Source organism: Arachis ipaensis, chromosome B4 (assembly GCF_059453495.1).
Source record: "Arachis ipaensis isolate K30076 ecotype BB chromosome B4, ASM5945349v1, whole genome shotgun sequence".
In the NCBI taxonomy this organism is placed as follows: domain Eukaryota; kingdom Viridiplantae; phylum Streptophyta; class Magnoliopsida; order Fabales; family Fabaceae; genus Arachis; species Arachis ipaensis.
The window spans coordinates 52918905-52940016 of NC_142439.1; positions in this window are offsets into that span (position 1 = coordinate 52918905).

Genomic DNA, 21112 nt, shown 5'->3' on the forward strand with positions numbered 1-21112 from the left:
TATCTTTATTTGCTACTATGAACTCTCACCCCTCTCGCTTTGAGTTTGGTTCTAATATTGTTAAAGGAAATAGAAGTTACAGCAGGAATGTGCATCAAGGTCAGACCAATCAAGGATGGATGGAACCAAGAGGATCTAATCAACCCTTTTGGCAGCAACACCCTCTGAGATATCCTGGACAAAGACCATTCTACCGTGCATACCCAGCTGAAAGACATGGTGGACAACCTTGTAACTACCAACAAGCCCCACCCCGTGCATATGAACCATCCTTTCAACATAACCTCGTAACACCACACTCACAAGCTTTTCTTCACCATTCGCCATCATATGATCCTTCCTTACCCCAATACCAATCCAATCGTTCCCAATCATCACCACTTTCCTTTGTATCATGTCCAAGTCCGGCAAACCGCGAAGCAGAGGATCGCCTAAAAGAAACAGTAATTAAATTTCAAACAACCATTCAACAACTGGAGCAAGCACTAATTCAATGGACCACTAGGCGCTCAAATATACAAGGATCAACCACAGCTCCATGTGGACAGCCCGATGAAGAGCGTAGCATGAAAGAAATACTAGAGACTCCAGTAGACAAGACAGAGAATGAATTCGTACTAGAACAAGTGGAAGAAGCTGTCATTGTTCAAGAAGAAGAGTTGGTTGAAGATCTAGGAGATGCTGAACTTCCTTGGGAATCCAGAATTGAGGAAAACTCCGTCCAAGAAGCTACAGTTGATGCTAAGGAGGATACCGTACAATCTCCAAGGCAAGTCGTTTACGAAGAATCAGACGGAATAATCCAAGAAGCAAATTTCCTTGATGATGATAGTCACAAGTCTAGTTCTCCTAGTGATGAACTTGCGTCTGCAAGTGAATTCTCTGAAATCGAAGAATCTTCCCCAAGTGAATATGAGGATGATACGGAGGTATATTTTTCTCAACCTCCAATCTATGACTCGAGTGATGAGGAAGACATAGAAGACTTTGACCAGGATACGGATACAATTGAAGACCTTTGCAAAGAAGTGAAAGAATTCACAGAAGAGCACGAGGAAATGGAACTTGCAGAACCACCAAAAACACCTATCCCAAGGCCATTACCACCTAATACAAGCTTCAAGTGGGTACAATCCTTAACTTATAATTTTACTTATTCACTTGAATATGGTTTGCTTGAAACAGATGGCCAGCTTAGAGCTCTCTGCGGCTTTAAGAGTAAGAGGGAAGTGGCTCGTACTCAGAGCTGGTGCACCAGTTTCAATAAGGTTCCATGCTTTACCTCGAAGTACACGGATTGGTATCATGCTAAATTGCATGGATCACGGAGAACGTTTGGTCACCACGGTGAGATTCTACTTTTTAAACCGCCCGGATAGAAACATGTAGATCAAGACGGAGGCAGATTTAAAAGCAAGGCTTGGAATCCTGGACTGTATCCTGACATTCGTAGTCCCGGGAGCCTGAAAATCTGTTTGGAGCTGCTCAGAAGCTTTGCTTGCTTGGTTTGGGACCCCGGAGGCTATCGGCATTCCAAGCACTGGTGGAGATTTTTAGACGAATTTAAACATAAACCACCATAACAGGATACTCCTCCAATGTCCAACTTAAGGACTTTAACTAAAAGTGCTAGGTGGGAGACAATCCACCATGGTATGGTCGCTTCTTTTTCAATTTATTTCTTGTTAATTGCTTTCATTTTTTTTCCTTTTTCATTTTAATTTATTAAACCTGGAATCATGCATAGCATTCATGTTAATCATTGTATTCTGCATTTTTCATGCATTAAAAAAAAAGAAAAAAAAGGGAGCACGACGCGACCGCATGCCCATGCGATCGCGTCATATCGCGAAAAACACCACCCATGCGACCGCGTGACCCACGCGGCTGCGTGATATATATATCGGCGTAAGGATCCAACGAACAGAAAGCTGGGCTGGAATCGTGCGGCTCTTGTGCGTTTCGCACAAATTAGCCCACGCGATCGCATGCCCCATGCGATCGCGTCACTTACCCAATACCAATCCCACGCGACCGCGTGAGCGACGTGATCGCGTCGCATGGATTGCATATCACCCCAAAAAGAGACAGAGAGTTGCTCTGAAACCGCGCTGGAGTCGTGCGTTTAGCACGAATTCCAGCGACGCGATCGCGCGACCCACGCGATCGCGTCACCCCTCTTTCCCCCCCCCTCATGCGATCGCGCGACCCACGCGATCTCGTCCCCCCCATTTTCACCCCAACCACGCGACCGCGTGCCCCACGCGGCCGCGTGGATTCAAAAATATAATTCCCCCAGCCCGCGAACCCTATCAGTCGCGCAGCCCCCCCTTCACCCCCAACCCTCTTCTCCTTCTCTATTCTTCTTCCTCCAGCCACCGCCGGCCAGCCACTGCGCCACCATCCAGACGCCGCCGCCGCGCCAGACGCCGCCGTACCACCCCCCTCCCCTTCTCTCTTCTTCCTTCTTCCTTTCTCCTCCCCTCTCCACCACAGCCACCTCCGCGAGCACCACCCAGCCACCGCCGGCCATCCAGCCGCGCCCCCCTCTCCGCCACCCACCCCCTTCAACCAGCAACAACCACCGCCCTCCCTTCCCCTATCCTCTTCCTCTCTCACTAACCCTAATACCTCCCTCTGCCACTGCCCCCTCAGCCGCCACCGCGACGCCGTGCACCACCACCGTGCCGGACGCCGCCGCAGCCACCTTCTTCCCTGTTCCACCCTTTCTGCTTACCCGGTTCCGCAACACGCAACCCTTTTTATCCGTTCGTCACTTTTCTGTATTTTTTTCCGTTTATGTTCATGATTAGGATAGCTAGACTAGCATGTTGTAGTGGATTTTTAGGTTGTTAGGTAGCTTAGGCTGTGATTAGTGGATCTAGGTCTGTTTACTTGCACTGTTCTTACTTCTGTTTTATCCTATGTGCAAATCTGTTGCTGCTATAATCATGATTCATATGCTGCTTTCTTGTATGTTGCTGCTGTTTACATTGAATTTTTATGTTTATTTTATATCTATGTACATGCAGCTTGATTTTTTAATTCATATGAACTGATATGATTGCTGTTTATTTTCCGGGACAATCCAATTTTAGCCGGAATGCTAGCCAAATTTTTTTGAAAATTGTTTTCATTCTTGTTTTGGTTTGGCAACTCTGTTTTACTCTGCTTCCCCCAAACCATTTCATGAATGCTAGGGCCACTTTCTTATCCTCTTTGATTTCCTGGTTCATAACCTGCATTTGTGATTCACTGATTCCAATTTCTGATTTCTTTATTTCTATTCGAATCAGCATCACCCTGTTTTCTTTATTCGATTATGGGTACTTCTATTCTTACCTGTGAATCCTTGTTATATGAAATTTTTTCTATGCCACTTACTTTTCTAACTCACTAATTTTAATTTACTAATTTCTTTTTACCATACTAACCCTCTTGATCTCTTTTCTGATTACTTTTACTTCCTCTAACTTTCTCACTATGGCATATTGATTTTTTTCTCTTTCCATTTAACATTAATTCAATCATATTTCAATTACTCATTTTCTTTATTCTATTTCTCCCTTACCGATTTGAGTTTCCTTTGTTTAAATTGCCTATTTGCTTTCCTATTTTATCCATTTCCTGGTTTTCTGTGTTTCAGGATGTCTGCCTCACAAAGGAAAGGCAAAGGCAAGGCTACTGGCAAGTGCAAGAGAGGAGATTCCTCCCAGTCCATCATTGCTCTAATGCACGATTCCTCATGGCGGGAGAAGAACTTTACACAGTAGGAAAAAGCTGACCAGCTGCTCCCTTCGACTGATCCTATAAAATTTGCAAACCGGTACTGTGAGCTGAAGTACCCAACTTTTGCAAACTCCAGAAAGCTATACCTGGAACATACCTTGAAGATTCCAGAAGCCCTTCAGCAATACACCACTGAGCAAATCAAGCAAAGGGGCTGGTTCTTTCTGGAGAGACCACTGACAGAGGTCAATGCATCTTGGGTCCGGGAATTCTATTGCAACTACTACCTTACTACCCTAGATGCAGTGAACCTGAGGGGAAAGCAAATTCTGGTCACTGAGGAGGCCATAGAGACCATTCTCCAGCTCCCAGCCAAGTCCGATCAGCCAGATGGTTATACACAGGCTGAGGAGGACATGGGCCAGATGCGGTTTGATTGGGATGCTGTGAAGGCACGGATAGCTCTCGACCCTGCTGTTCCTTGGGAGATGGGTCAGGACACCACTATGCCTAGAGGGATCAAGAGAGTCTACCTGAATGATGAGGCTCGGCTATGGCATCAGATCCTGAGCAACTATGTGATGCCGAGTACTCATGAGACTGAGATCCCGGCTGCCATGATCACCTCCTCTGGTGTGTGCTGGAGGGTAAGGACCTGTACTTGCCTCGTTTTATCTGGCATTTTATGGCCAGGGTCCACGTCCGAGGCACCCTCCCCTTTCCTTATCTGGTTACACGGCTAGGCCGTCAGGCTGATGTGCCTTGGGAGGATGCCGATGAGCGACCACCAGCAGCGGACTGCAGGAAGATCATCCCTCACTGCAGGAACTTCCTTGCTTTGGGCTATAGACCACCATCTGTCACTACTATTAATAGGACAGCCCCTCCATCTGCTGGACCCTCTTCATCCACAGCTGCCCCAGCTGCCCCTGCTGCCACCACTGCACCTCCACCCACCTCTGAGCCGGTTTATCGCCTCGTGCACCGTCTATTCCACCAGCTTGATCAGATGGAGCGCTATAACAGGCGCCGGTATGAGAGATTGGAGCGCCGCAGCAGGCGACGCTATTCCCATCTGAAGCTGATGATCAGACAGGGCGCCGACATCCCCTCCGAGCCCGACACACCATCAGAGCCATCAGAGGAGGAGGAGGATGAGCACGAGGAGGAGCCTCATTCCCAGGCAGAGACTCATCAGCAGGCAGACACAGAGCACGCTACACCACATCAGGAGGCCCCACATCAGCTTGAGGCTGCAGATCCGGAGATCCCGATCCAGTCAGTCCCCCTGTACAGCAGCCAGACTCTCAGCCCATCACTGCCACAGAGACCCCAGCTACAATCCCTACCAGTGATGATACTCCTTCACACCTGGCTTGATTGAGCATCAGGGACGATGCTTCATTTTAAGTGTGGGGAGGTCGCCATCTCTGGCGTTTGTTTTGGTAAAGTACTACATACTTTTTCTTTTATTTTGGATATTTTTCTGTATTTTTCTCTTTTTCTTTTACTGTTATTTTCTGAGTACTTATACATTGCTACTTGTGTATTTTACTCTATTTTCTGCATTTTGCATTTTTTGTTCACATTTTAGTTATTTAGTTTAGTTTGCAATTCTAATTTATTAGTGGATTAATTAGTATAGTTTACCCTTTTTAGCATAAGATAGTATAGTTTAAATTAAAAAAAAAATAAAAAGGAAGTAAGCTAGGAAATTGAACATATCAGATTTAAATCCACAAAACTTATATATAGCATTACATGATGTAGTTAAGCTGACAACATTTCATCAAGGAGGAACATTAAAACTTTAAAAGCTACCCTAAATAATTTTTTATGAGAATAATGGGAATTTTTAACTAAACATGCATACAATATATAAATGATATATGATGCTTGAGTTAGAGAACACACAGCCTGTGAGTTTTGAGCTTAAATTGTATGGTTGCATTCAAACCATAATTTCATTTCTGTGTGTTACATTTCTTTTTATTCTGATGTTCTTTCCTTTGCTTTAATCTATATGTCCAATTATAGAATATAGAATAAATACATACCAAGAGAATGATTGAGGCCATCATTTGATTTTAGCTCACTCACCCCAAATTAGCCTACCTTTTACATCACCCTTGTTAGCCCCCTTGAGCCTTTTAAAACCCCTTTATTCTATTTAGCCAAATTATTGGCCTTAAGCAGAAAAACAAAAGAAAACTCCAAGTGAATCCTTGGTTAGCTTAAGATAGAAAATCATGAATAGAGTTAAATGTGGGAAACCTTTTAGGAACATGGATGATAGAACCAAAAAGGTAGAGAAATTAAAAGAAATAAAATAAAATTTGGAAAGCATGCTCATGAGAAAATCTAAGTGATTCAACTACCATGTGCATTAAAAAAAAAAAGAGAGAATTATTTTTCAGCATCTAAATAAAAGGGGACACAAAAGAAATTCCCCAATGAAAACAATGCGCATGGGATAAAAAATTTAAAAAGTGAAACATGAGCATGTAACAATAAGTGGGAAATATGGGAGAATAGGTAAAGAAGCATTGTTTTACTAAGTATGTATGTTAGGTGAGATCTTAGTCTAATTAAGGATTCACTTATTAGCCCACTTAGCCTTATACATATATCCTTACCCTTTGCCTTGACCCCATTACAACCTTAATTAAAGACCTCATGAGTTTTGGTATGACTATGTTCTATAATTGTTGATTGGTTAGACGAAAAACAAAGTTATAGAAATTAAGAATAAAAAGAAAAATAGAGTGAATAAACCCAATAAACACTGAGTGACTAGAGTGTAAACACAAAATCCAGTAAGGGTTCAATAACTCATCAACATATATCTGTACTTAATTTACTAATGGTTTTGCAAGTTTGTACAATGTTTTCTTTCCCATCTCCTTTGCTAAAATGCTTTATTATTTAAGGGTTGGCTATATATATACATGACTCCTTGAGAATGTGAATTAACTTGGCTACATGTAGGCTTTATATATGAGTGGAGGAATTAGAATTGCATGACTCATTAGGTAGATGCATTGAGCATAGGTTACATTTCATAACATTCCATCACTTTAACCTTAATTATTTACCTTGGATTTAGCATGAGGACATGCTAGTGTTTAAGTGTGGGGAGGTTGATAAACCCATATTTCATGAGTTCTTTTGTGCTTAATTTGAGTGATTTATACAATCCTTCACCTACTTATTCACATTAATTGGATGGTTTTACTTTCCCTTCCTTATTATGTCATATTGTGAAAAACATGTTTCCTAAGCTTTAAAATCAATTAATTTAATTACCTTTATTTCCAATTGATGCCGTGATTAGTGTGTTGAGTAATTTCAGATTTTCTAAGGCAGAATGACTTAAAGGACGGAAAAGGAAACATACAAAAATAGAAGGAGAAAGCAAAACGGAGATTTAAGGAAATTGGTATCCACGCGATCGCATGGATGACGCGATCGCGTGCCGAGCACAAATCAGCAGCGACGCGGCCGCATGACTGACGCGACCGCGCGCCTTAAGCAGAACGCACATGACACGGTCGCATGACTGATGCGACCGCGTGACAAGGAAAAGCTCCAAATGACGCGACCGCGTGACCCACGCGGACGCGTGACAGAGGCTACGTATCATAATTTACAGAATACGCTCCCAGCGAATTCTGAAGCCCTTTTTGGCCCAAATCCAAGTACAAACAGTTATAAAGTGTGGGAATGCACCCATTCAAAGAGAGCTCCCATATTTTACTTTTCAATGATTTAGATTTAGTTGAGAGGGAGATCTTCTCTCTCTCTTTTAGGATTTAGGATTTCTTCTTGTTTTAAGAGTAACTCTGGATCCCAGGTTTAATGTTCTTTTATTTTAGTTTTATTTATTCCAACATTTGAATTGATTATTATAATTTGATTTATGAATTATTCCATGTCACAGATTGTTCTTTGAATTAATGATATTTGAGGTATTTTCAGTTTATGATTGTTCTCTTTGATTTAAGTTATCATTGCTTCCCATCTAAGGACGTCTTTATTATTTCAGCAATTTTATTTTTTTTTTCCTTTTGGAACTGGTTAAGAATTCAGTAACTCAACAGTTATTAAACTCAACGTAATTGATAATCGTTATCTTGCTAATTGAGCTGAACTTAAATAATCCCAACCTTTTCTTAGGAAATAATTAGGATTCAAAGGTCAATTTAATTAGTCCCCTGACTTTCCTTTGCCCTAGTAAAGGTTGACCAAGTGGAGTTTAGATTCAACTTTCATTATGGTTGAGAGAGATAACTACGTTGGACCTCCAACTTCTCTTACCTTGCCAAAAGTCTGCTTTACAGTATTTATTTATTTTAATTGCCATTTACTTTACTTGTCATTTAAATTACTTGCTTCTCATCTTCTAAACCCCGATTACAACCTTTATAGCCAATAATAAGAACATACTTCCTCGCAGTTCCTTTAGAAGACGACCCGAGGTTTGAATACTCGGTTAACAATTTTTAAAGGGGTTTGTTACTTGTGACACCCAAAACGTTTGTACGAAGAGATTTTTGTTGGTTTAGAGACTATATCTACAACGCAACTGTTTCTATGAATCTTTTTACTGGTAAAAATCCTAACGTCAGTGCTCCACCCTTAGTTGTCCCATGTTGGAACTCAATTCTCCTAGGGAGGTGTTGATTTGCTCCCAATAGTTTTGTGGAGGAAGACGCATCCCTTGAGGTATCTCAGGGATTTCATGATGAGGAATTTCTTCTTGCTCTTGATGAGGTTCTCTTGTTTTCTCCATCCTTTTCTTAGTGATGGGCTTGAGGTCATGCCTTTTTAGTTGAACCAGCTTCCCTCTTGAAAAGGACCTCAGGGATCACTTTCTTCTTGGCCACAACTTCATAGAAGTTGTCTTAATGAACCCTTGAGAGGAATCTCCCCATCTCCCATGACTCGGAGGTGGAAGTTTTTGCCTTCCCTTTCCTCTTTCTAGAGGTTTCTCCGGCCTTAGGTGCCATAAATGGTTATGTAAAAACAAAAAGCAAATGCTTTTACCACACCAAACTTAGAAGATTTGCTTGTCCTCGAGCAAAAAAAGAAAGAAAAGAGTAGAAGAAGAAGAAAAATGGAGGAGATGGAGGAGGCTTTGTGGTTCGGCCAAGGGGGAGAAATGGTGTTGAGGTTGTGTGAAAATGAAGGAGTGAAGATGGGTTTATATAGGAGTTGAGAGGGGTGTAGGGTTCGGCTAGTATGGGTGGGTTTGGGAGGAATAGTGGTTTGAATTTGGATGGTGAGGTAGGTGGGGTTTTATGAAGGATGGATGTGAGTGGTGAAGAGAATGGTGGGATTTGATAGGTGAGGGGCTTTTTTAGGGAAGATGTATTGAGGTGATTGGTGAATGGGTGAAGAAGAGAGAGAGTGGTGGGGTAGGTGGGGATCCTGTGGGGTCCACAGATCCTGAGGTGTCAAGGATAGCTCATCCCTGCACTGAGTGTCGTGCAAAAATGCCCTTTCTGCCAATTCTGGCGTTAAACGCCGGGCTGCTGCCCTTTTCTGGCGTTTAATGCCAGCTCCTTGCCCATTCCTGGCGTTAAACGCCAGTCTGGTGCCCCTTTCTGGCGTTAAACGCCCAGAATGGTGCCAGACTGGGCGTTAAATGCCCATTTGCTGCCCTTACTGGCGTTTAAACGCCAGCAAGCTTTTCCTCCAGGGTGTGCTGTTTTATTCTCTGTTTTTCATTCTATTTTTGCTTTTTCAATTATTTTTGTGACTTCACATGATCATCAACCTACAGAAAACATAAAATAACAATGGAAAATAGATAGATATAACATTGGGTTGCCTCCTAACAAGCGCTTCTTTAATGTCAGTAGCTTGACAATGGGCTCTTATGGAGCCTCACAGATGTTCAGAGCAATGTTAGAACCTCCCAACACTAAACTTAGAGTTTGAATGTGGGGGTTCAACACCAAACTTAGAGCTTGGTTGTTGCCTCCCAACACCAAACTTAGAGTTTGACTGTGGCGGCTCTGTTTGACTCTGTTTTGAGAGAAGCTCTTCATGCTTCCTCTCCATATTTAGAGAGGGATATCCTTGAGCCTTAAACACAAGGGAGTCTTCATTCACTTGAATGATCAATTCTCCTCTGTCAACATCAATCACAGCCTTTGCTGTGGCTAGGAAGGGTCTGCCAAAGATGAGGGATTCATCCATGCACTTCCCAGTCTCTAGGACTATGAAATCAGCAGGGATGTAGTGGTTTCCAACCTTTACCAAAACATCCTCTACAAGTCCATAATCTTGTTTTCTTGAATTGTCTGCCATCTCTAGTGAGATTATTGCAGCTTGTACCTCAATAATCCCTAGCTTCTCCATTACAGAGAGAGGCATAAGGTTTATGCTTGACCCTAAGTCACATAGAGCCTTCTCAAAGGTCATGGTGCCTATGGTACAGGGTATTGAGAACTTCCCAGGATCCTGTCTCTTTTGAGGTAATTTTTGCCTAGTCAAGTCATCCAGTTCTTTGGTGAGTAAAGGGGGTTCATCCTCCCAAGTCTCATTACCAAATAACTTGTCATTTGGCTTCATGATTGCTCCAAGGTACTTAGCAACTTGCTCTTCAGTAACATCTTCATCCTCTTCAGAGGAAGAATACTCATCAGAGCTCATGAATGGCAGAAGTAAATCCAATGGAATCTCTATGGTCTCATTATGAGCCTCAGATTCCCATGGTTCCTTATTAGGGAACTCATTGGAGGCCAGTGGACGTCCATTGAGGTCTTCCTTAGTGGCGATCACTGCTTCTTCCTCCTCTCCAAATTTGGCCATGTTGATTGTGTTTATGGCCTTGCACTCTCCTTTTGGGTTCTCTTCTGTATTGCTTGGAAGAGTACTAGGAGGGAGTTCAGTAACTTTCTTGCTCAGCTGACCCACTTGTGCCTCCAAATTTCTAATGGAGGACCTTGTTTCAGTCATGAAACTCTGAGTGGTTTTAATTAGATCAGAGACCATGGTTGCTAAGTCAGAGTGGCTCTGCTTAGAATTCTCTGTCTGCTGCTGAGAAGATGATGGAAAAGGTTTGCCATTGCTAAACCTGTTTCTTCCACCATTATTGTTATTGAAGCCTTGTTGAGGCCTCTGTTGATCTTTCCATGAGAGATTAGGATGATTTCTCCATGAAGGATTATAGGTGTTTCCATAGGGTTCACCCATGTAATTCACCTCTTCCATTGAAGGGTTCTCAGGATCATAAGCTTCTTCTTCAGATGAAGCGTCCTTAGTACTGCCCGGTGCAGCTTGCATTCCAGACAGACTTTGAGAAATCATATTGACTTGCTGAGTCAATATCTTGTTCTGAGCCAATATGGCATTCAGAGTATCAATCTCAAGAACTCCTTTCTTCTGATTTGTCCCATTATTCACAGGATTCCTTTCAGAAGTGTACATGAATTGGTTATTTGCAACCATTTCAATGAGTTCTTGAGCTTCTGCAGGCGTCTTCTTCAGATGAAAAGATCCTCCAGTAGAGCTGTCCAATGACATCTTGGACAGTTCAGACAGACCATCATAGAAGATACCTATGATGCTCCATTCAGAAAGCATGTCAGAAGGACACTTTCTGATCAGTTGTTTGTATCTTTCCCAAGCTTCATAGGGGGATTCACCTTCCTTCTGTCTGACGGTTTGGACTTCCACTCTAAGCTTACTCAATTTTTGAGGTGGAAAAAACTTTGCCAAGAAGGCATTGACTAGCTTTTCCCAAGAGTTCAGGCTTTCTTTAGGTTGTGAGTCCAACCATGTCCTAGCTCTGTCTCTCACAGCAAAAGGGAATAGCATAAGTCTATAGACTTCAGGGTCAACCCCATTGGTCTTGACAGTGTCACAGATTTACAAGAATTCAGCTAAAAACTGATGAGGATCTTCTAATGGAAGTCCACGAAACTTGCAATTCTGTTGCATTAGAGAAACTAATTGAAGCTTAAGCTCAAAGTTGTTTGCTCCAATGGCAGGGATTGAGATGCTTCTCCCATAGAAATCAGGAGTAGGTGCAGTAAAGTCACCAAGCACCTTCCTTGCATTGTTGGCATTGTTGTTGTTTTCGGCTGCCATGTCTTCTTCTAGTTTGAAGATTTCTGTTAGGTTCTCTACAGAGAGTTGTGCCTTAGCTTCTCTTAGGTTTCGCTTTAAGGTCCTTTCAGGTTCAGGATCAGCCTCAACAAGAATGCCTTTGTCTTTGCTCCTGCTCATATGAAAGAGAAGAGAGCAAGAAAATATGGAATCCTCTATGTCACATTATAGAGATTCCTTGAGGTGTCAGAGGAAAAGAAGAATAGAAGGAGGAGGTAGAAGAATTCAAACTTATCAAGAGAGATAAAATTCGAATTGTTGATAATGGAGGAGTGTTAGTCCTTAAATAGAAGGATGTGAGAAGAGGGGAAGAATTTTCGAAAATAAATTAAAAAGATTTTGAAATAATTAAAAGAAAATTTTGAAAACTTGATGAATGATTTTCGAAATTTGAAGTTGGGAAAGAAATAAAGTGATTTTTTTGAAAAAGATTTTGAATTTATAATTCAAAAAGATATGATTGAAAATTAAATTTTGAAAAAGATGTGATTAAGAAGATATGATTGAAAAGTTATGGTTTTAAAAAGATATGATTGAAAAACAATTTTAAAAAGATTTGATTTTTAAAATTAATTATTTGGCTAACAAGAAAAGATATGATTCAAACATTAAACCTTTCTCAGCAGAAAAGGCAACATACTTGAAATTTTTTAATCAAATCATTAATTGTTAGCAAGTATTTTTGAAAATGGAAAGAAATTGATTTTGAAAATATATGATTGAAAAGATATGATTTGAAAAAGATTTGATTTTGAAAAATTTTGAAAACTTAAAAAAAAATGTGCATTAAAAACAAAAATGCTACCCTTTTGTGTTATTGACTTGAAAAGACATAGTTTTAAGAATATTTTTGAATTTTTTTGATGATGAGAAACAATAAAAATGCAGGACACCAAACTTAATAATTTTCATATAGGAGACACTAACAAATTGAGAATGCATATGAGAAACAACAAAACATACAAAACAAGAGAATTTGAAGATCAAAGCAATGAAGTCATCAAGAACAACATGAAGATCAATGAACAACATGCATGAATTCGAAAAATACAAGAACAGAAACATGCAATTGACACCAAACTTAAAAATTAATACTAGACTCTGATGCGGGGAAAACTTGTCTCTCAACAAATCTTCCTTCGGTAAGTATACCGAATTGTCGTCAAGTAAAACTCACAATAGAGTGAGGTCGAATCCCACAGAGATTAACGGATTAAGCAATCAATGGTTAATTAATTATCCTAGTTAGACGAATCAGATTTGGATGATGGGCAGCAGGAATTGTAAATTGACAGAAAAATAAAGAAAGCAATAAAGTGCAGAAAAGTAAAATGGCAAGAAAAGTAAATATAAGAACTAAAAATAAAATGAACATTGGGATCAAGAGATATTGCAATCCTCCGGATCAAGTTCATTCCCATCTCTTCCTCAATCAATGCACTCATTGATCTCCTTGGCAATCTTAAGTGATTGAATCACAATTTCTTGTAATTCAATCTCTCAAATCTTGATCAATAGCCAATTCCTTGGTCAATTGCTCATGAGAAGAGATGAAGTATGGTCACTGATTATACCACATGCATTTCCCAAATCAAGTGTTGAGAGGATTATAGTCACATATCCATCCAAACCCAATTTGGTCCAGCATGAGAAAGCATTTCTAGCTTGATCTCTTCATTCCTCTTCCAAGGTTCAGAATAGATCCAAGTATGAATAGGTTCTTTTCCAAGATAACTATCCAATTGGATGAAGATCGAAAGCTTTCAAGTAAAATCAAGAGAAAAGAAAGAAGAAGAAGAATAAGAACTACAATTGATCCATTGAATCACAATAGAGCTCTCTAACCCAATGTAAAGAGTTAGTTGATCATTGCTCTACAAAAATAGAAAAGAAAGAAAGTGCAGAAAAATAAAGATGAAGATAAAAACTGAAATTGAAAATTCAACATTCATAAATGAAAATTACAACTAAAAGAAGAGAAGGAAAAGTGTGTAAGGGGAGGGAGTCCGAAGACCCCTCTCTAATCCCTCCTTCCAGAATTCCCAGCCTTGTCTAGCCTCTGATGAATTCAATGTAAAAACTAAGGCCTTTATATAGGCTCTCCTAAATTACAAAATGAAAATAAAAGCAAATTACAATAAAATGAAAATTCCTATTCTAGATGCTTCTTGTGGTCTTGATTGGTTGACAATTGTGGGCTTGCTTGCTTGAGCTTTGAAGTGGACTTTGAGAGAGAAGTGAGTTAAGTTGAGGCCCAGGTGCTAAAGTTAGTGCTAAAGTTAGCCACACTAACGCTACAAGTGTGGCGTTAGTGCTAAAGTTATTGTGGCTAATGTTGCACTTGCTGCCCAGTTGGTGTTTTTGGGGCTTAAAAGATGCCTCTTGTTTGTACTCAAATTTCATGCCCACTATAGAGTATTATATATCGTTGGAAAGCTCTATATGTCAGCTTTCTAATGCAACTAGAATCACCTCAATTGGACCTCTGTAGCTCAAGTTATGCTCCTTTAAAGTGGACATGGTTGCTGGCATATATGCCAACGTTACTGGAAATGTTGATTGCCAATAACGCTAGCGATTTTCCCGTTTCTGAAGCTCAAAATTAGTGTCCACCCCATACTATTATATATTGTTGGAAATTCCTGGATGTCTACTTTCCAATGCCTTTGGAAGCGCATCATTTGGAGCTCTACAACCTGAGTTATACTTCTTGGAAGGTGAAGAGGTCAGTTGGCCTAAATACAGGCTGATACCATGTTCATTATTGCACTTTCGGGGCAGGTTTTTTCCCTCAAATTTAGTGTCAACCATGTAGTGCCATATATGCTTGGAAAGCTCTGGAATCCTACTTTCCAATGCCACTGGAATCACCTCATTTGGAGCTTTGTGGCTCAAGTTATGCGTGCTTGAAGAAGGCATGGTCAGGCTGTCAGGTGCCACGTTAACTTCCACGTTAACTAAGTTAACGTGGGAGTTAACGTGGCTCATGGTGGCATGTGTGGCTCCTTCCAACGTTAGTGACAATGTTGGGTGTCACTAACGTTGGCGATCACCTTCTTTCCTCACGTTAGCTTCCACGTTAACTAGGTTAACGTGGGAGTCAACGTGCCTCATTCGGGGCTTGTGTTCTTCCAACGTTAGTGACAATGTTGGGTGTCACTAACGTTGTCGACCACTTTATTCCTTCACGTTAGCTTCCATGTTAACTAGGTTAACGTGGGAGTTAACGTGGCTTAATGTGCTTTGGCCAACGTTAGTGACAATGTTGAGTGTCACTAACGTTGGCTTCCCCCCTTCCTTCTTAACGTTAGAGGCCACGTTAACTAGGTTAACGTGGACTCTACCGTGGCCACTCATGAGCTTGGTCCAACGTTAGTGATAATGTTAAGTGTCACTAACGTTGGCTCCATTTCCTTTCTTCAAAGTTAATGCCACTAACTTTTCCCACTAACGTTGGGACTTTCCTTCCTTCCACGTTAGTGTCTACGTTAGTGTAACTAACGTAGCCACTAACGTGGCTCTTCTCTTCTTCTTTTGGCCTGAAATCAATCAAACAAAGTGCATCAAAGTCTTGCTCTTAATCATGGAATCATGCATCATCCAATTTATCATTCAATTCATGCAAAATTCTCATGAAATCATTCAAAATTCACAATGTTTGCTTGAATCAAGATGTAAGTGAATATCTATCCAAAACTAGCTTATTTCCTAAGAAAATGCATGAAACTACCTTAAAAACAGTAAAGAAAAGGTCAGTGAAACTGGCCAAAATGTCCTGGCATCAGACTCAGAAAATATTTTTGGTTTTTTATGGTTTTATACATTTTTTTTTGTGATTTTCGAAACTTATATGAAAAAGAAAATAAAGAGAATCAAAACTTTTAATAAGATTTCCAGGAATCATGCAATGTTAGTCTAAAGCTTCAGTCTAAAAAGATTAGACATGTTTGCCCAAGCTTCAGCAGGACATTACATTCAATAGCTAAATTGATGAGAATCAATCAGCTTGTGTGATGGTGGGAACATCACCTTGAAACTCTAGAATTCATTCATAAAAATTCTGAAAAATACCTAATCTAAGCAACAAGATGAACCGTCAGTTGTCCAAACTCGAACAATCCCCGGCAACGGCGCCAAAAACTTCGTGCACGAAATTGTGATCATCAATGGCGCCATCAACATGGTACGCTCAATTGTAATCTCAACTCTTTATCACAACTTCGCACAACTAACCAGCAAGTGCACTGGGTCGTCCAAGTAATAAACCTTACGTGAGTAAGGGTCGATCCCACAGAGATTGTTGGTATGAAGCAAGCTATGGTCATCTTGTAAATCTCAGTCAGGCGGATTCAAATGGTTATGGAGGATGAATGATTAAAAGATAAATAAAACATAAAATAAAGATAGAGATACTTATGTAATTCATTGGTGAGAATTTCAGATAAGCGTATGAAGATGCTTTGTCCCTTCCGTCTCTCTGCTTTCCTACTGTCTTCATCCAATCCTTCTTACTCCTTTTCATGGCAAGCTGTATGTTGGGCATCACCATTGTCAGTGGCTACAATCCCGTCCTCTCAGTGAAAATGTTCAACGCACACTGTCACGGCACGGCTATTCATCTGTCGGTTCTCGATCATGTCAGAATAGAATCCAGTGATTCTTTTGCGTCTGTCACTAACGCCCCACAATCACGAGTTTGAAGCTCGTCACAGTCATCAATCCTTGAATCCTACTCAGAATACCACAGACAAGGTTTAGACCTTCCAGATTCTCAAGAATGCCGCCATCAATTCTAGCTTATACCACGAAGATTCTGATTAAGGAATCCAAGAGATAAACACTCAATCGAAGGTAGAACGGAGGTGGTTGTCAGGCACACGTTCATAGGTGAGAATGATGATGAGTGTCACGGATCATCACATTCATCAAGTTGAAGAACAAGTGATATCTTAGAACAAGAACAAGCTGAATTGAATAGAAGAACAATAGTAATTGCATTAATACTCGAGGTACAGCAGAGCTCCACACCTTAATCTATGGTGTGTAGAGACTCCACCGTTGAAAATACATAAGAACATGGTCTAGGCATTGCCATGAGGCCAGCCCCAAAACGTGAAAAGAACTATGAAAGTATATGAAAGGTGTCTGTTTGTGTGTAATAGCAAAAAGTCCTATTTATAGAGAACTAGTAGTTTAGGGTTTACAAAAAATGAGTAAATGACGTAAATATCCACTTCCGGGCCCACTTGGTGTCTACTTGGGCTGAGCATTTAAGCATTTTCGTGTAGAGACTTTTCCTGGAGTTAAACGCCAGCTTTTGTGCCTGTTTGGGCGTTTAACTCCCACTTTGGTGCCAGTTCCGGCGTTTAAGGCTAGGAATTCTTGAGCTGATTTGAACACCGATTTGGGCCATCAAATCTCGGGCAAAGTATGGACTATTATACATTGCTGAAAAGCTCAGGATGTCTACTTTCCAACGCAATTGAGAGCGCTCCAATTGGGTTTCTGTAGCTCCAGAAAATCCACTTTGAGCGCATGGAGGTCAGAATCCAACAGCATCTGCAGTCCTTTTTCAGCCTCTGAATCAGATTTTTGCTCAGGTCCCTCAATTTTAGCCAGAAAATACCTGAAATCATAGAAAAACACACAAACTCATATTAAAGTCCAGAAAAGTGAATTTTAAATAAAAACTAATAAAAATATAATAAAAACTAACTAAAATATACTAAAAACATACTAAAAAAATGCCAAAAAGCGTATAAATTATTCGCTCATCATCAACCAAAACATTCAACAACTCCAAGGGGGTTTTGAGAACCTCATGGAGCAGCAAGATCAAATTAACTGGGGAGAGATGCAAGGCAGTTTAGGAATGATTCTGGAATGGCAATTACAACAAATGGAGAACCTTGCAGACACCTTTATGAAGCAAGAACTGTAGCCAGAGGGGAATATGATTGCTATGCGCAAACAAAGTTGAGCTACCTATGTAATGCAGTAGCTAACATGAACCCCAATTACCCCACCTACATGCAGAAATTAGAGGAACTCAGCTCAAGGCAAGAAGAAATAGCATACCTATAACAACCCAATTTTCAATATGTCTAGATCATACCGGAAATCGAGCGCTACCAATTTGTCTTCCTAATTATTATCTATTATTTACCATATGAGCCTGATTCGTTGTTAAAAGCGTAGTCAATTTGCGAGGTGTATTTATTTTTTTTTGAAAACATTTGGATTAATAGGCGGAATCACTCATAATCAATTCATAAGTAATAACAGATAAAACAGTTATAAACAACCACACATAAATACATCACGAGTAGCTAGCAACATTCAGTTATCCAACCTTTATTAGAGTATAGACCTTTAGTTAGAATACCCCTAGATATAGCTAGATAATAACTATATACATATACATACATACAACCTCCCAGGTCCTGACATGTTTAAGAAGTCCCTAAGCTAGCAACCAGGCAAGCCTAGACCCTATACTCACCTAGTCCCTCTAAACTACTAAAGCGAGGGAAAGTACGTTCTAAGTCTTCACAACTCAAGTCAGGTGGAACGTCATCAAAAGATAGAACATCATCTGCTACTCCTCTGCACGATCAGACTTTTCCACAGGACGTCTCTCTGGTACCTCATGAAGTAGCCACACAACAGGAATCTCGTACACAGGATTTAGGTTAAAGTGCGCATACGAACGGGGTGCAGACGTTGGCTGGTCTCACAGTATATACATATAAACAGAGAACGATACTCACCCTAGACTCAGAAGACTATCTAGAGCAGAATCCTCTTCTTGCGAATGGTCATCAGCGAACTATGGTGATGTACTCTTACTTCCATCTGAAGGGGGAAGGGAGAGAGAAGGGGTAAGAACTGGGGAGTCCTTAGTAGGGTCAGGGTTATTAGTTACGTTCATTAATTCTATGTTGTTTAGCAGACTATTAGCAGAATACAAGGAAGCAGTAATTAGAAAACACAGATAAGTAGAAAAGATAGAGAAAACAGATAGCAGAATACAAACAGAAGAATACAAGAAAATAACACAAACACAGAGAATGGAATACAAACAAAGAAAGCATACATTCATACCACAATCATAAAAAAGAAAATGCGCAACCAAGTATGATGCATGTCTAGCCCTAGCGCAGGTAATGAGCTCATCTGTCGGTTACATACCCGCTCCTGACGTTACCCGGAGTCCTTTGACCAGGTAAGGCTTTCCTGTTGGCAATGTCCCTCGCAAGAGTCCTTTGACTTGTGAGGCAAACCACTGCAAGAGTCCTTTGACTTACAAGAGCACACACACACATTCACTGTAAGAGTCCTTTGACTTACAAGAGTATATGCCAGTTGTGTTTTCTCGATACCTCTGTAAGAGTCCTCTGACTTACAGAATAGCATTATAGCTAAGTATCCCAGGAAAGCACTCTCAATGGTCGTACCACCATCTATCTGACTGCCTTCACACAGCAGATCATCACATAATCATTCTCATTATCATCATTCATTATCATTCTCATTATTCATCATCACTTTCACATTCTTATGCAGTACCTCTTTCTTTCTCTGTATCTCTTTACTCTGTTTTAATTACTCTTTTCTCTGCATCTCTTTTCTCTTCTCTAATTACTCTTTTCATCTGTATCTATATTACTCTTTTTCTCTTTATCTCTTTACTTTACTCTGGTTACCCTGTTTTCTGTGTTTCTCTACTCTGCTCTGATTTCTCTGCTTAACGTATGTATTTAAAGTTTATGTAAATTTCGGTATGAATAGTTAGCCTGTCCCAAGTATAGGTTCATTAAGTCTATACTGAAACACTTTAACTTTTCATATTATACCTAACCCTAGTCGCAACTCAAGTACTAACTAAGTTGCCCTAGTTCGTTCACTAGTCTCTGTCTGTTTTTCTGTCGTTAAAACTTTACAGACTTTTCTTTGGTGTTTATCTTTTCTTTAACTTTTTATCTTTTATTTATCTTTACCTCACTAATATGTTCTTACCACTCCCTAGGTGTTTTATGAAGGTAATTATGAGATTCTGCGCTTAAAGTTGTCTTACTAAAGCTTTTACAGAAAACTGCCTTTTTCGCATTATTTTATTATTTTTATTAAAATATTAATTTTAATTAAATATTATTATTTAATATTTTATTATTATTTATTATTTTATTAATATATTTTCGAAAATTAACTTACCTTTTACTTTTAACCTTTAAAATTTACTTTTGACCACCCGTAACTTTTAATATTTCTACTTTTACCACCCTAACTTTCAGAAATTACCAAATAACCCCTCAAACACCAAAATAATTACTTCCTTGTCCTTTTATGAATCAAAAAGGTGTTCTTCATTGTTCTTCACCAAGAATCAATCATATATGCAACCAATTTTTAGCACAGCCAAATAATACAACATTCACACATCTCAAACACAAATAATCAAGATTAATTTCGTGACACCCTACCTTGATTTGCTGCTCCAAATCCGGTTAGACTTTTAGGTGGTCCTTAAGCACTTTTTCCTCCTAAATCACATCAAGAACAACTTTAAATCCAAAAACTCTCAACTGACCAAATCTCACTCAGTATGTTAGGAAGAGATATCTCACCTTAGACTTGCTGGAAATTCATGTTTCTTGGCCCTCAAGTCAAGTTAAGCATGATTCCTAAGGAAGAACATCAAGAAAACACATGTTTTGCATGGTTTTCCTTGAAAACCGAATTGAAAAGGGAGGGAGACAGCCATCTCACCTTATTTCCATCCTTGATAAGTTACATGGTTATGTAGAGGAAGAAGAGAGGATCATTTTGTGAAAACGGAGTTTTGATTTGAGTTTTAGTTCAGAAGAAATCAAGCTTTGAAGATTAAGTGTTCATAAAAGTTTCTCTCTTTTCTCTCTTGTTATTTTCGGCCAAAATGATGAAATGAGACAGCCTTGGAGGTCTTGGGGGTGTAAGGTGAGTTGTGATTGGTTGGCTTGGAGGTGGATTAAAATAATATTAAAATATCTCTAGTGTACAACTACTAAAACTAGGTGTACTGGAACACTCATAAAAACATCTCTAAAAATTATTTTCTGAGCTACTAGCATAAATGACACTAGTAACATATTTATTATGAGAATATAACATGTATAATGAGGCCTTAGCATTGCTAAATTCATCAGAGAGTGCTGGTGCTAAGCTGCACCAGTAAACCGTAAACCCGGTTAAACCGATTTTCTGTTTTTAACAAAAACAGACCAGG